This window comes from Panulirus ornatus, chromosome 3 (assembly GCF_036320965.1).
Source record: "Panulirus ornatus isolate Po-2019 chromosome 3, ASM3632096v1, whole genome shotgun sequence".
Lineage (NCBI taxonomy): Eukaryota > Metazoa > Arthropoda > Malacostraca > Decapoda > Palinuridae > Panulirus > Panulirus ornatus.
The window spans coordinates 30,837,677-30,853,852 of NC_092226.1; the positions used below are offsets into that span (position 1 = coordinate 30,837,677).

General features: G+C 38.9%; 1 protein-coding gene across 4 annotated transcripts in view; it reads right to left on the reverse strand.

Annotated features, from left to right (window-relative positions):
• LOC139761845 (U2 snRNP-associated SURP motif-containing protein) overlaps positions 1–15,700 on the reverse strand; it is a 434,305-nt gene extending 418,605 nt beyond the window's left edge. For all 4 annotated transcript variants that reach the window (XM_071686407.1, XM_071686396.1, XM_071686389.1 and 1 more), the window contains exon 1: positions 15,563–15,700. The gene's annotated coding sequence lies outside the window, so the exon portion shown is untranslated. The remainder of the gene's footprint in view (positions 1–15,562) is intronic.
• Between the last annotated feature and the right edge of the window lie 476 nt (positions 15,701–16,176).

Consider the following 16,176-nt stretch of genomic DNA (forward strand, 5'->3'; position numbering starts at 1 on the left):
GATGTGGTATTTCTGTCACAAACACATACTTATTTTTCTATTTATTCTACTTTGTCGCTGTCTCCCGCGTTAGCGAGGTAGCACAAGGAAACAGATGAAAGAATGGCCCAACCTACCCACATACACATGTATACACATACACGTCCACACACGCAAATATACATACCTATACATCTCAACGTATGTATATATACACACACACACACATATACATATATACACATGTACATAATTCCTACTGTCTGCCCTTATTCATTCCCGTCACCAACCTGCCACACATGAAATGACACCCCCCCCATGTGAGCGAGGTAGCACCAGGGAAAGACAACAAAGGCAACATTAGTTCACACTCAGTCTCTAGTTGTCATGTATAATGCACCGAAACCACAGCTCCCTTTCCACATCCAGGCCCCACACAACTTTCCATGCTTTACCCCAGACGCTTCACATGCCCTGGTTCAATCCATTGACAGCACGTTGACCCCGGTATACCACATCGTTCCAATTCACTCTACTCCTCAAACGCCTTTCAGCCTTCTGCATGTTCAGGCCCCGATCACTCAAAATCTTTTTCACTCCATCTTTCCACCTCCAATTTTGGCTCCCACTTCTCCTCGTTCCCTCCACCTCTGACACGTATATCCTCTTTGTCAACTTTTCCTCACTCATTCTCTCCATGTGACCAAACCATTTCAAAACACCCTCTTCTGCTCTCTCAACCACACTCTTTTTATTACCACACATCTCTCTTGCCCTTTCATTACTTACTCGATCAAACCACCTCACACCACATATTCTCCTCAAACATCTCATTTCCAGCACATCCACCCTCCTCCACACAACTCAATCTATAGCCCACACCTCACAACCATATAACATTGTCGGAACCACTCTTCTTTCAAACATACCCATTATTGCTTTCCAAGATAACGTTCTCGCCTTCCACACATTTTTCAACACTCCCAGAACTTTCACCCCCTCCCCCACCCTATGATCCACTTCCGCTTCCATGGTTACATCCGCTGCCAAATCCACACTCAGATATCTAAAACACTTCACTTCCTCCAGTTTTTCTCCATTCAAACATACCTCCCAATTTACTTGTCTCTCAACCCTACTGTACCTAATAACCTTGCTCTTATTCACATTTACTCTTAACTTTCTTCTTTCACACACTTTACCAAACTCAGTCACCAGCTTCTGCAGTTTCTCACATGAATCAGCCACCAGCACTGTATCATCAGCGAACAACAACTGACTCACTTCCCAAGCTCTCTCATCCACAACAGACTGCATACTTGCCCCTCTTTCCAAAACTCTTGCATTCACCTCCCTAACAACCCCATCCATAAACAAATCAAACAACCATGGAGACATCACACACCCCTGCCCCAAACCTACATTCACTGAGAACCAATCACTTTCCTCTCTTCCTACTCGTACACATGCCTTACATCCTCGATAAAAACTTTTCACTGCTTCTAACAACTTGCCTCCCACACCATATATTCTTAATACCTTCCACAGAGCATCGCTATCAACTCTATCATATGCCTTCTCCAGATCCATAAATGCTACATACAAATCCATTTGCTTTTCTAAGTATTTCTCACATACATTCTTCAAAGCAAACATATGATCCACACATCCTCTACCACTTCTGAAACCACACTGCTCTACCCCAATCTGATGCTCTGTACAAGCCTTCACCCTCTCAATCAATACCTTCCCATACAATTTCCCAGGAATACTCAACAAACTTATCTCTGTAATTTGAGCACTCACCTTTATCCCCTTTGCCTTTGTGAAATGGCACTATACAAGCATTCCGCCAATCCTCAGGCACCTCACCATGAGTCATACATACATTTAATAACCTTATCAACCACTCAAAAACACAGTCACCCCCTTTTTTAATAAGTTCCACTGCAATACTGTCCAAACCTGCTGCCTTGCCAGCTTTCATCTTTCGCAAAGCTTTTACTATCTCTTCTCTACCAAATCATTCTCCCTAACCCTCTCACTTTGCACACCACCTCAACCAAAACGCCCTATATCTGCCACTCTATCATCAAACACACTCAACAAACCTTCAAAATACTCACTCCATCTCCTTCTCAAATCACCACTACTTATTATCACCTCCCCATTAGCCCCCTTGTTCCCTTGTCTTAAGCACTTTATTTACCTCCTTCCAAAAATCTTTATTTCTCCCTAAAATTTAATGATACTCTCTCACCCCAACTCTCATTTGCCCTCTTTTTCACCTCCTGCACCTTTCTCTTGACCTCCTGTCTCTTTCTTTTATATACCTCCCACTCATTTGCATCATTTCCCTGCAAAAATTGTCCAAATGCCTCTCTCTTCTCTTTCACTAATAATCTTACTTCTTCATCCCATCACTCGCTACCCTTTCTAATCTGCCCACCTCCCACGCCACAAGCATCTTTTGCGCAAGCCATCACTACTTCCCTAAATACATCCCATTCCTCCCCCACTCCCCTTACGTCCTTTGTTCTCACCCTTTTCCATTCTGTACTCAGTCTCTCCCGGTACTTCCTCACACAAGTCTCCTTCCCAAGCTCACTTACTCTCACCACTCTCTTTACCCCAACATTCTCTCTTCTTTTCTGAAAACCTCTACAAATCTTCGCCTCCACAAGATAATGATCAGACATCCCTCCAGTTGCACCTCTCAGCACATTAACATCCAAAAGTCTCTCTTTCACGCGCCTATCAATCAACACGATTAACATCCAAAAGTCTCTCTTTCACGCGCCTATCAATTAACACGTAATCCAATAACGCTCTCTGGCCATCTCTCCTACTTACATACATATACTTATTCCTATGAGTCCACGGGGAAAATGAAATACGAAAAGTTCCCAAGTGCACTTTCAAGTAATAATCACATCACCAGGGGAGACACAAGAGAGAAATATAACAGTCAGTTGATATACATCGAAGAGATGAAGCTAGGATGCCATTTGGTAAACATGTGATTGTCCAAAGATTATAGTTCTGTGTGTATTTAATAATAGAAGGTTCAATGATATTTCTCTTGGTAAAAGAGTTAGAGTTAACAACTGAGATGACATTACTCCAGTCAATACAGTGATCATAGTTTTTAACATGATTAAACAAGGCATTTGATTCTTGTCCCGTTCTTATACTATATTTATGTTGCTTAAGTCTAACAGAAAGATCCTTACCAGTCTGACCAACATAAAATTTATCACAGTTTCCACAAGGAACTTTATAGATGCAACCAAGAGAATTTTCTGGTGAATTCCTGATTAAGATATTCTTTATAGTATTATTGTTCCTAAAGGCAACATTTACATTAAAGGATTTAAGCAACATGGGAAGCAAAGTGAAATTATTATTAAAAGGGAGAACTAAAAGATTCTTGGTGTCAATGGGAGGTTTGGGCTCAACTCTATAAAATGATTTCTTTGCTAACTTAAGGGATTTATCAATGAAAGATCTAGGGTACTTTAACTTAGATCCAATAGAATATATCTTCTCAAACTCATCATCAATGAACTCTGGACTGCAAATACGTAATGCCCTTAGGAACATAGATTGAAATGATGATAATTTAACTCTGTCATGTTGAGATGAGTAATAATGGATATATGAGCATACATTGGTGGGTTTTCTGTATATGCTAAACTTAAACTTGTTTCCTTGTCTATGGATCATGCAATCTAAAAATGGTAACATACCATTATTTTCATTTTCTACAGTAAATTTGATGGAAGGTACTAAATTGTTAAGTAAGGGGAGAAATATTTGTAAATTTTCATTTGTTGGCCAAACACAAAGAACATCATCTACATACCTAAACCAAATTGCATTAGAAGGTAAGATATCCTTCAGTAATTTTGTTTCAAAAAATTCCATATAAAGATTACTAAGTACAGGTGAAAGAGGGTTACCCATTGCCATACCAAATTTTTGAGCATAATAATCTCCATTAAATTGAAATACACAGTCTTTTATACACAATTTTATCAGTTCAATGAAATTAGACTTTGAAACAGGTAAATGAATATCATCCAAGACATCAAATAAATATTCTAAAAAGTTATCAACTGGAACTTTAGTGAAAAGTGAGGAAACATCAAAGCTAACTAGTTTGAAATCAAAATTAATATTGATATTGTTTAGCTTGTTGACTAAATCTACATTGTTTATGATATTAGAATTTGATACCTTACCCACTAAAGGGCTTAATAAGGAAACTAACCATTTTGATAATTTATATGTGATGGAGCCTACTGAACTCACCATAGGTCTTGCTGGAAAATTTTGTTTATGTGTTTTGATAAGTCCATACATATATGGCAATGAAGGGGACAAAGATGACAAATTTTTGATAAGAGAAATGTTACTTTTCAAGAACAACTTCATTTCTTTCTTGAAGTGAGAATTAACGGCTTCTAAGGGATTTTTACTAAGTTTAGTGTGTGTTGTGTTATCATTTAGATCAATCATTTTAGATAAATAGTTACTTTTGTCTAAAATCACAACAGTGTTAGCCTTATCTGCTTTAGTAATATGTGCCTTTCAAATGACAATACCGACACACTGGAAGAACCGGATGTAGGACTATTGCTATGATGAGTTAAGGAAAGAATGCAATAGTCTACAAGTGTCACTAAATCGTAAGTTGGACCATCTCATTGAAAACAGCGACTGGACCAAGAACACAAACCCATCTTTTGTGGTAAACCTGTCTAATAAACAACTAGATAAAGATTCCTTGTGTGCATTAGGCTATGGTTTATGTTTTGTGTGCTCTGACAGAGAAGCCAGCTGTGTTGATGTCACAAAGTCTTTGTAATTTAGAAAAATACAGTAATTTAAGTAATGATATTAATATTTGCAAGGGTTTAGTGTATGCCAGTTTGTCAAAACCAGTGGAAGCTAACTGCCCTAAAAGATTCATAAGAGCTATTAACACCTTAAAAAAAGAAAAGGATATACATATTACTAAAGCAGATAAGGCTAACACTGTTGTGATTTTAGACAAAAGTAACTATTTATCTAAAATGAATGATTCAAATGATAACACAACATATTCTAAACTTAGTAAAAATCCCTTAGAAGCAGTTAATTCTCACTTCAAGAAAGAAATGAAGTTGTTGTTGAAAGGTAACATTTCTCTTATCAAAAATTTGTCATCTTTGTCCCCTTCATTGCCATATATGTATGGACTTATCAAAACACATAAACAAAATTTTCCAGCAAGACCTATAGTGAGTTCAGTAGGCTCCATCACATATAAATTATCAAAATGGTTAGTTTCCTTATTAAGCCCTTTAGTGGGTAAGGTATCAAATCTTAATATCATGAACAATGTAGATTTAGTCAACAAGCTAAACAATATCAATATTAATTTTGATTTCAAACTAGTTAGCTTTGATGTTTCCTCACTTTTCACTAAAGTTCCAGTTGATAACTTTTTAGAATATTTATTTGATGTCTTGGATGATATTCATTTACCTGTTTCAAAGTCTAATTTCATTGAACTGATAAAATTGTGTATAAAAGACTGTGTATTTCAATTTAATGGAGATTATTATGCTCAAAAATTTGGTATGGCAATGGGTAACCCTCTTTCACCTGTACTTAGTAATCTTTATATGAATTTTTTGAAACAAAATTACTGAAGGATATCTTACCTTCTAATGCAATTTGGTTTAGGTATGTAGATGATGTTCTTTGTGTTTGGCCAACAAATGAAAATTTACAAATATTTCTCCCCTTACTTAACAATTTAGTACCTTCCATCAAATTTACTGTAGAAAATGAAAATAATGGTATGTTACCATTTTTAGATTGCATGATCCATAGACAAGGAAACAAGTTTAAGTTTAGCATATACAGAAAACCCACCAATGTATGCTCATATATCCATTATTACTCATCTCAACATGACAGAGTTAAATTATCATCATTTCAATCTATGTTCCTAAGGGCATTACGTATTTGCAGTCCAGAGTTCATTGATGATGAGTTTGAGAAGATATATTCTATTGGATCTAAGTTAAAGTACCCTAGATCTTTCATTGATAAATCCCTTAAGTTAGCAAAGAAATCATTTTATAGAGTTGAGCCCAAACCTCCCATTGACACCAAGAATCTTTTAGTTCTCCCTTTTAATAATAATTTCACTTTGCTTCCCATGTTGCTTAAATCCTTTAATGTAAATGTTGCCTTTAGGAACAATAATACTATAAAGAATATCTTAATCAGGAATTCACCAGAAAATTCTCTTGGTTGCATCTATAAAGTTCCTTGTGGAAACTGTGATAAATTTTATGTTGGTCAGACTGGTAAGGATCTTTCTGTTAGACTTAAGCAACATAAATATAGTATAAGAACGGGACAAGAATCAAATGCCTTGTTTAATCATGTTAAAAACTATGATCACTGTATTGACTGGAGTAATGCCATCTCAGTTGTTAACTCTAACTCTATTACCAAGAGAAATATCATTGAATCTTCTATTATTAAATACACAAAGAATTATAATCTTAATATTAGTGATGGTCTGTACAAATTAGATAACTTTATTGTTGATAAGATTTGTAAAATGGTAAGTTTATAAACGCTCGTTGTATGTTTTGGACAATCACATGTTTACCAAATGGCATCCTAGCTTCGTCTCTTCGATGTATATCAACTGACTGTTATATTTCTCTCGTGTCTCCCCTGATGATGTGATTATTACACGAAAGTGCACTTGGGAACTTTTCGTGTTTCATTTTCCCCGAGGACTCATAGGAATATCTTGATCATGTGCAAAATTGTGATCCTTTCCAACGTATACTTATGTATATCTCTCTCTTTAAATCAGGTATTCCCAATCACAAACATATATGATAACTAATTGTTTAACATCAGAAATATTCATTATATAGTAAGAGAGAGCATCAATCATCAATGTGTAACACGAGGGTACATATCTTGTAACAGTATACTTGACAATTCCATGTGCTTTCTAGTACATGAAAAAACTGGAGGCTTTATAATATGGAAATAATAGATGAGCCACTAGAAGTATTACTGGAAGTATATTTCAAAATCAGAACCGAGGTAGCCATTTCAAGAACTGGTCCTCAAAAGAGGTGAATCGCCCCCCCTTAAGAAAACCTCAAGTGAGGCTGACTACCTCTTATGGAGGCATTTCAACTCATATTGCTGACTAATGACTTTCTTTGAAGTATCATCAATCACTTTCATCTATGATGGATCAATAAGGAGACTTACTGAGAGCATAAGATGAAACATGATTAAGCACACCAGGCTGCATCAAAATAACATCAGAAAATGCAAGTCCTTCTGGGGGGTGTCATGGACATTGCTCAAACTTTCAACTGGCTCCAAATATCAATGAAAATGGGGTTACATTATAACAATCTTTGAATAAACATGACATCAAAACCAATTCGAAACAAACCCAGGATAAGTTTGGGCTTTACTAGCCTTATCAAAGTGTATGAAGGCTGTAAAGGAAGCACAAACTCATGGAATCATCATGTAGAATATAGATAAGATTAAATCTGGTATCCCTAAACACCAAAGTAAATCTTATTTACAACAACACAAATGAACACAAGATGATTGCAGTAAGGTGGACAAAGTTAAACTGCACAAAAACCAGTTGACAAATGAAAAGTATATTTACATTGCATTTACTACTCTCCTGTATGTATCTTACTGATTTTCTCTTGCAATGACCTTTCCAAAAATGTAAGAGTTGTGATATTGTATACCTAGCCTCAAGGCTTTTGACAGAGTAACTCATGAGAGTCTGCTTAGGAAAATAGCAGCACATGGCACAGGAGTTGTGTACCTAATTGAATTAGAATGTGGCTCTGACAGTAAACAGAGGGTATGCATCAACAGAGTTACATCAGACTGGGGCAATGTAGCCAGTGGTTTCCTCAGGGGTTAGTCCTGGGATGGCTCTTCTTCAAGTATGAAGTCTGTTGGGGATGAGAGAGCTTGGGAAGTGAGTCAGTTGTTGTTCGCTGATGATACAGCGCTGGTGGCTGATTCATGTGAGAAACTGCAGAAGCTGGTGACTGAGTTTGGTAAAGTGTGTGGAAGAAGAAAGTTAAGAGTAAATGTGAATAAGAGCAAGGTTATCAGGTACAGTAAGGTTGAGGGTCAAGTCAATTGGGAGGTGAGTTTGAATGGAGAAAAACTGGAGGAAGTGAAGTGTTTTAGATATCTGGGAGTGGATCTGGCAGCGGATGGAACCATGGAAGCGGAAGTGGATCATAGGGTGGGGGAGGGGGCGAAAATTCTGGGGGCCTTGAAGAATGTGTGGAAGTCGAGAACATTATCTCGGAAAGCAAAAATGGGTATGTTTGAAGGAATAGTGGTTCCAACAATGTTGTATGGTTGCGAGGCGTGGGCTATGGATAGAGTTGTGCGCAGGAGGATGGATGTGCTGGAAATGAGATGTTTGAGGACAATGTGTGGTGTGAGGTGGTTTGATCGAGTGAGTAACGTAAGGGTAAGAGAGATGTGTGGAAATAAAAAGAGCGTGGTTGAGAGAGCAGAAGAGGGTGTTTTGAAGTGGTTTGGGCACATGGAGAGAATGAGTGAGGAAAGATTGACCAAGAGGATATATGTGTCGGAGGTGGAGGGAACGAGGAGAAGAGGGAGACCAAATTGGAGGTGGAAAGATGGAGTGAAAAAGATTTTGTGTGATCGGGGCCTGAACATGCAGGAGGGTAAAAGGAGGGCAAAGAATAGAGTGAATTGGAGCGATGTGGTATACCGGGGTTGACGTGCTGTCAGTGGATTGAATCAAGGCATGTGAAGCGTCTGGGGTAAACCATGGAAAGCTGTGTAGGTATGTATATTTGCGTGTGTGGACGTATGTATATACATGTGTATGGGGGGGGTTGGGCCATTTCTTTCGTCTGTTTCCTTGCGCTACCTCGCAAACGCGGGAGACAGCGACAAAGTATAAAAAAAAAAAATATATATATATATATATATATATATATATATATATATATATATATATATATATATATATATATATATATGTAGGTTTGCGGCAGGGGTGTGTGATGTCTCCATGGTTGTTTAATTTGTTTATGGATGGGGTTGTTAGGGAGGTAAATGCAAGAGTTTTGGAAAGAGGGGCAAGTATGAAGTCTGTTGGGGATGAGAGAGCTTGGGAAGTGAGTCAGTTGTTGTTCGCTGATGATACAGCGCTGGTGGCTGATTCATGTGAGAAACTGCAGAAGCTGGTGACTGAGTTTGGTAAAGTGTGTGGAAGAAGAAAGTTAAGAGTAAATGTGAATAAGAGCAAGGTTATTAGGTACAGTAGGGTTGAGGGTCAAGTCAATTGGGAGGTGAGTTTGAATGGAGAAAAACTGGAGGAAGTGAAGTGTTTTAGATATCTGGGAGTGGATCTGGCAGCGGATGGAACCATGGAAGCGGAAGTGGATCATAGGGTGGGGGGGAGGGGGCGAAAATTCTGGGGGCCTTGAAGAATGTGTGGAAGTCGAGAACATTATCTCGGAAAGCAAAAATGGGTATGTTTGAAGGAATAGTGGTTCCAACAATGTTGTATGGTTGCGAGGCGTGGGCTATGGATAGAGTTGTGCGCAGGAGGATGGATGTGCTGGAAATGAGATGTTTGAGGACAATGTGTGGTGTGAGGTGGTTTGATCGAGTGAGTAACGTAAGGGTAAGAGAGATGTGTGGAAATAAAAAGAGCGTGGTTGAGAGAGCAGAAGAGGGTGTTTTGAAGTGGTTTGGGCACATGGAGAGAATGAGTGAGGAAAGATTGACCAAGAGGATATATGTGTCGGAGGTGGAGGGAACGAGGAGAAGAGGGAGACCAAATTGGAGGTGGAAAGATGGAGTGAAAAAGATTTTGTGTGATCGGGGCCTGAACATGCAGGAGGGTGAAAGGAGGGCAAGGAATAGAGTGAACTGGAGCGATGTGGTATACCGGGGTTGACGTGCTGTCAGTGGATTGAATCAAGGTATGTGAAGCGTCTGGGGTAAACCATGGAAAGCTGTGTAGGTATGTATATTTGCGTGTGTGGATGTATGTATATACATGTGTATGGGGGGGGGTTGGGCCATTTCTTTCGTCTGTTTCGTTGCGCTACCTCGCAAACGCGGGAGACAGCGACAAAGTATAAAAAAAAATATATATATATATATATATATATATATATATATATATATATATATATATATATATATATATAGCCAGAGGTTGAACCATTATGTGACATTCATTTTTTTCATTCATTTCAAGCTAGAAGTTTCAGTTCTCTAAATTGTTTCTTACATTTTTCATATGTATATATATGTATGTGTGTGTGTGTGTATATGTGCGTGTGTATGTGTATGTATGTGTATATGTATATATATATATGTATATTATCCCTGGGGATAGGGGTGAAAGAATACTTCCCACATATTCCTCGCGTGTCGTAGAAAGCGACTAGAGGGGACGGGAGCGGGGGGCCAGAAATCCTCCCCTCCTTGTATTAACTTTCTAAAATGGGAAACAGAAGAAGGAGTCACGCGGGGAGTGCTCATCCTCCTCGAAGGCTCAGAGTGGGGTGCCTAAATGTGTGTGGATGTAACCAAGATGTGAAAAAAGGAGAGATAGGTAGTATGTTTGAGGAAAGGAACCTGGATGTTTTGGCTCTGAGTGAAACGAAACTCAAGGGTAAAGGGGAAGAGTGGTTTGGGAATGTCTGGGGAGTAAAGTCAGGGGTTAGTGAGAGGACAAGAGCAAGGGAAGGAGTAGCAATACTCCTGAAACAGGAGATGTGGGAGTATGTGATAGAGTGTAAGAAAGTAAATTCTCGATTAATATGGGTAAAACTGAAAGTTGATGGAGAGAGGTGGGTGATTATTGGTGCATATGCACCTGGGCATGAGAAGAAAGATCAAGAGAGGCAAGTGTTTTGGGAGCAGCTGAATGAGTGTGTTAGTGGTTTTGATGCACGAGACCGGGTTATAGTGATGGGTGATTTGAATGCAAAGGTGAGTAATGTGGCAGTTGAGGGAATAATTGGTATACATGGGGTGTTCAGTGTTGTAAATGGAAATGGTGAAGAGCTTGTAGATTTATGTGCTGAAAAAGGACTGATGATTGGGAATACCTGGTTTAAAAAGCGAGATATACATAAGTATACTTATGTAAGTAGGAGAGATGGCCAGAGAGCGTTATTGGATTATGTGTTAATTGACAGGCGTGCGAAAGAGAGACTTTTGGATGTTAATGTGCTGAGAGGTGCAACTGGAGGGATGTCTGATCATTATCTTGTGGAGGCTAAGGTGAAGATTTGTATGGGTTTTCAGAAAAGAAGAGTAAATGTTGGGGTGAAGAGGGTGGTGAGAGTAAGTGAGCTTGAGAAGGAGACCTGTGTGAGGAAGTACCAGGAGAGACTGAGTACAGAATGGAAAAAGGTGAGAACAATGGAAGTAAGGGGAGTGGGGGAGGAATGGGATGTATTTAGGGAATCAGTGATGGATTGCGCAAAAGATGCTTGTGGCATGAGAAGAGTGGGAGGTGGGTTGATTAGAAAGGGTAGTGAGTGGTGGGATGAAGAAGTAAGAGTATTAGTGAAAGAGAAGAGAGAGGCATTTGGACGATTTTTGCAGGGAAAAAATGCAATTGAGTGGGAGATGTATAAAAGAAAGAGACAGGAGGTCAAGAGAAAGGTGCAAGAGGTGAAAAAAAGGGCAAATGAGAGTTGGGGTGAGAGAGTATCATTAAATTTTAGGGAGAATAAAAAGATGTTCTGGAAGGAGGTAAATAAAGTGCGTAAGACAAGGGAGCAAATGGGACCTTCAGTGAAGGGCGCAAATGGGGAGGTGATAACAAGTAGTGGTGATGTGAGAAGGAGATGGAGTGAGTATTTTGAAGGTTTGTTGAATGTGTTTGATGATAGAGTGGCAGATATAGGGTGTTTTGGTCGAGGTGGTGTGCAAAGTGAGAGGGTTAGGGAAAATGATTTGGTAAACAGAGAAGAGGTAGTGAAAGCTTTGCGGAAGATGAAAGCCGGCAAGGCAGCAGGTTTGGATGGTATTGCAGTGGAATTTATTAAAAAAGGGGGTGACTGTATTGTTGACTGGTTGGTAAGGTTATTTAATGTATGTATGACTCATGGTGAGGTGCCTGAGGATTGGCGGAATGCGTGCATAGTGCCATTGTACAAAGGCAAAGGGGATAAGAGTGAGTGCTCAAATTACAGAGGTATAAGTTTGTTGAGTATTCCTGGTAAATTATATGGGAGGGTATTGATTGAGAGGGTGAAGGCATGTACAGAGCATCAGATTGGGGAAGAGCAGTGTGGTTTCAGAAGTGGTAGAGGATGTGTGGATCAGGTGTTTGCTTTGAAGAATGTATGTGAGAAATACTTAGAAAAGCAAATGGATTTGTATGTAGCATTTATGGATCTGGAGAAGGCATATGATAGAGTTGATAGAGATGCTCTGTGGAAGGTATTAAGAATATATGGTGTGGGAGGAAAGTTGTTAGAAGCAGTGAAAAGTTTTTATCGAGGATGTAAGGCATGTGTACGTGTAGGAAGAGAGGAAAGTGATTGGTTCTCAGTGAATGTAGGTTTGCGGCAGGGGTGTGTGATGTCCCCATGGTTGTTTAATTTGTTTATGGATGGGGTTGTTAGGGAGGTAAATGCAAGAGTTTTGGAAAGAGGGGCAAGTATGAAGTCTGTTGGGGATGAGAGAGCTTGGGAAGTGAGTCAGTTGTTGTTCGCTGATGATACAGCGCTGGTGGCTGATTCATGTGAGAAACTGCAGAAGCTGGTGACTGAGTTTGGAAAAGTGTGTGGAAGAAGAAAGTTAAGAGTAAATGTGAATAAGAGCAAGGTTATTAGGTACAGTAGGGTTGAGGGTCAAGTCAATTGGGAGGTGAGTCTGAATGGAGAAAAACTGGAGGAAGTGAAGTGTTTTAGATATCTGGGAGTGGATCTGGCAGCGGATGGAACCATGGAAGCGGAGGTGGATCATAGGGTGGGGGAGGGGGCGAAAATCCTGGGGGCCTTGAAGAATGTGTGGAAGTCGAGAACATTATCTCGGAAAGCAAAAATGGGTATGTTTGAAGGAATAGTGGTTCCAACAATGTTGTATGGTTGCGAGGCGTGGGCTATGGATAGAGTTGTGCGCAGGAGGATGGATGTGCTGGAAATGAGATGTTTGAGGACAATGTGTGGTGTGAGTTGGTTTGATCGAGTGAGTAACGTAAGGGTAAGAGAGATGTGTGGAAATAAAAAGAGCGTGGTTGAGAGAGCAGAAGAGGGTGTTTTGAAGTGGTTTGGGCACATGGAGAGGATGAGTGAGGAAAGATTGACCAAGAGGATATATGTGTCGGAGGTGGAGGGAACAAGGAGAAGAGGGAGACCAAATTGGAGGTGGAAAGATGGAGTGAAAAAGATTTTGTGTGATCGGGGCCTGAACATGCAGGAGGGTGAAAGGAGGGCAAGGAATAGAGTGAATTGGAGCGATGTGGTATACCGGGGTTGACGTGCTGTCAGTGGATTGAATCAAGGCATGGAAAGCTGTGTAGGTATGTATATTTGCGTGTGTGGACGTATGTATATACATGTGTATGGGGGTGGGTTGGGCCATTTCTTTCGTCTGTTTCCTTGCGCTACCTCGCAAACGCGGGAGACAGCGACAAAGTATAATAAAAATAAAATAATATATATATATATATATATATATATATATATATATCAATAATTTGGATACGGGAATAACTAGTAACTTAAGTAAATTTGCCGATGATACAAAAATAGGAGCCATAAGTAACCCAGATGAAAATTCAATAAATCTGCATAAGGACTTAAACAGATTATCAGAATGGACAAGTACATGAAAAATGGAGTTCAACATAGACAAATGCAAAACACTTAGTAAGGATAAAGACGGGAGCACAAATTACAAACTGGAAATTATTACTGGTCAAACACTGCAAGAGAGATCTAGAAGTGCTGGTGAGCAAGGATCTTAAGCCATGGCAACAATGTATTAAAGTATGTGATAAGGCGAATAGGATGTTAGGATTCATTAATAGGACTCTTAGCGATAAAACACCAAGAGTATTATTGCAACTTTACCTTGCATAGGTGAGACACATTTGGAATTATTTGGTACAGTTTTGGGCTCCATACTATGCAGATGATATAGATTGTTTAGAGAGAGTATAATGGTGAATGACAAAAATGTTCCCTGGAATTAGAAAACCTCACATGGGAAGAAAGGTTAATAAGACTCATTTTACACTCACTTAAGAGAATGAGGGCTAGATAGGATATGAATAAAGTTTTTAAATGGGTGAAGGACATTAATAAAGGTAATATGAATAAAGGTTTTAGAATGGCACCACCAAATAGAAAAAATAGGAGATTTAAATTTGTATAAAAAATAGATTCAGGTCAGATGTGGGTAAATATTTGTTTGGGAATAAAGTAGTAGAATTACGGAACAAGCTGCCGAGTACAGAAGTGGAAGCTAGGGTTTTTAGGTAGCTTTAAACAAAGGTTAGATGTGTCTATGGGTTCAAGCATTTGGTGGGAGGGTGGACAGACTAATGACCTGCCTTGCATGAGCCAACAGACCTCATGCAGTGACCTCACTTCTTATGTTCTTATGGTGAAAGAAATTTTGTATATTTCTACTACTAATATGGCTGCTGGGTAAGATTTGGAGAGGTATTTATAGGTTCTGGTGATGCTGCTAAACTATCCAAAATGCGGTGATCATGTACTTTTACCATAATCTTCTAAGAAAAAATTTCAAAATACACAGACTATATATACCATCCTAAAACAGAGATAATTCCCTGACTTTACACCAATCTACTTGCATATATAAAACCATTATCAACATTTCTGTATTTAAAGATACCCCATTTAACCTTCCACCATGTAAAGATAGAATATCCTACACTCGGTTACAATGTCATGTTTATATAGCCCTTACTGTACCTCGTCCTACGTTTCCCCTGATCTTCAGATTACTCCTAGCAGTCTGGGATAGGGGACAGGGTAGTATATTTACTGAATGACGAAATCTTTTTCGCCATACACATTTCTCATATCTGGCACCAATTGAACTCCCGAGTTATTCTTCAAAACAAGCCATAATTCGTTGTCAGTATAGATTCTCAAGGATAAATAAAGTCTGTCAAGCCAGCCAAACTTCAACCAACTTATCTAACTAACCTAATAACTAAAGAAATATAATTCTTACGAATTTGTAAATAAAAATTTGTACAAAATCTAAAGACAATAACGGCTTTTCGATACAATATATCGATAATTCTATAAGCACAGTGAGGCATGGAAAGTAAACTACCAGTTCCTCTTCATGTGGACAGACATAAGAAACATGATAGAGTGGTTGCTAAATAAAATCAATGGACATAATCCAGAACATAAACACAGGAGACAGACCACATAACAGGTACCATAACACCTTATGAGAGCAACTAAATTATTGAGAATCTTGTTAGAACTGAAATATTTACCTTGATATGACTCCCTGCAAGCTGAATTATTGAAAACGTTGTATACTCCTCGATATTCTTATTGTATTGTTTACATGGCGGTGCGCGGCTCGACGCATCAAGACGCCATTTTCCTTGGTCACGTGACCAACAACATAGACCAGCAGGGATGCGCAGGGTAAAAGATAATAAATGGCACTCGTCCAATTATGAATATCTACTCATCTACTACAGCCAACCTTGTTTCATTCTCCATAGAACAGGTTAGATGTATTCAGTTTTTCCGTTTATATTACACCTAAATATCATTCAGTGTTAATGTAAAACGAACTTATAGGTGGTTCATATAAATGCTCCCTATTTCTTCACTTTACTCAAGTTTGATTCGCTGAGACAAAATTCTGTTTGCATCACCTTCACACACAAAAACCTTCTATTACACCTATTCTCAAATCGTTCCTGTGAAATAGTTCTCGTCATAATCAGCCCCAGTTCTTCCTTATCCATATCATACCACAAATATATACATATTTTTGGCCTATTTATAACTACCGTATGTTCTGCATGACCAAAGCATTCCTAAAGACTTTAAGTCATGCGCCTTTACAGTGATATAACTAGTCACTTTTTCCGCA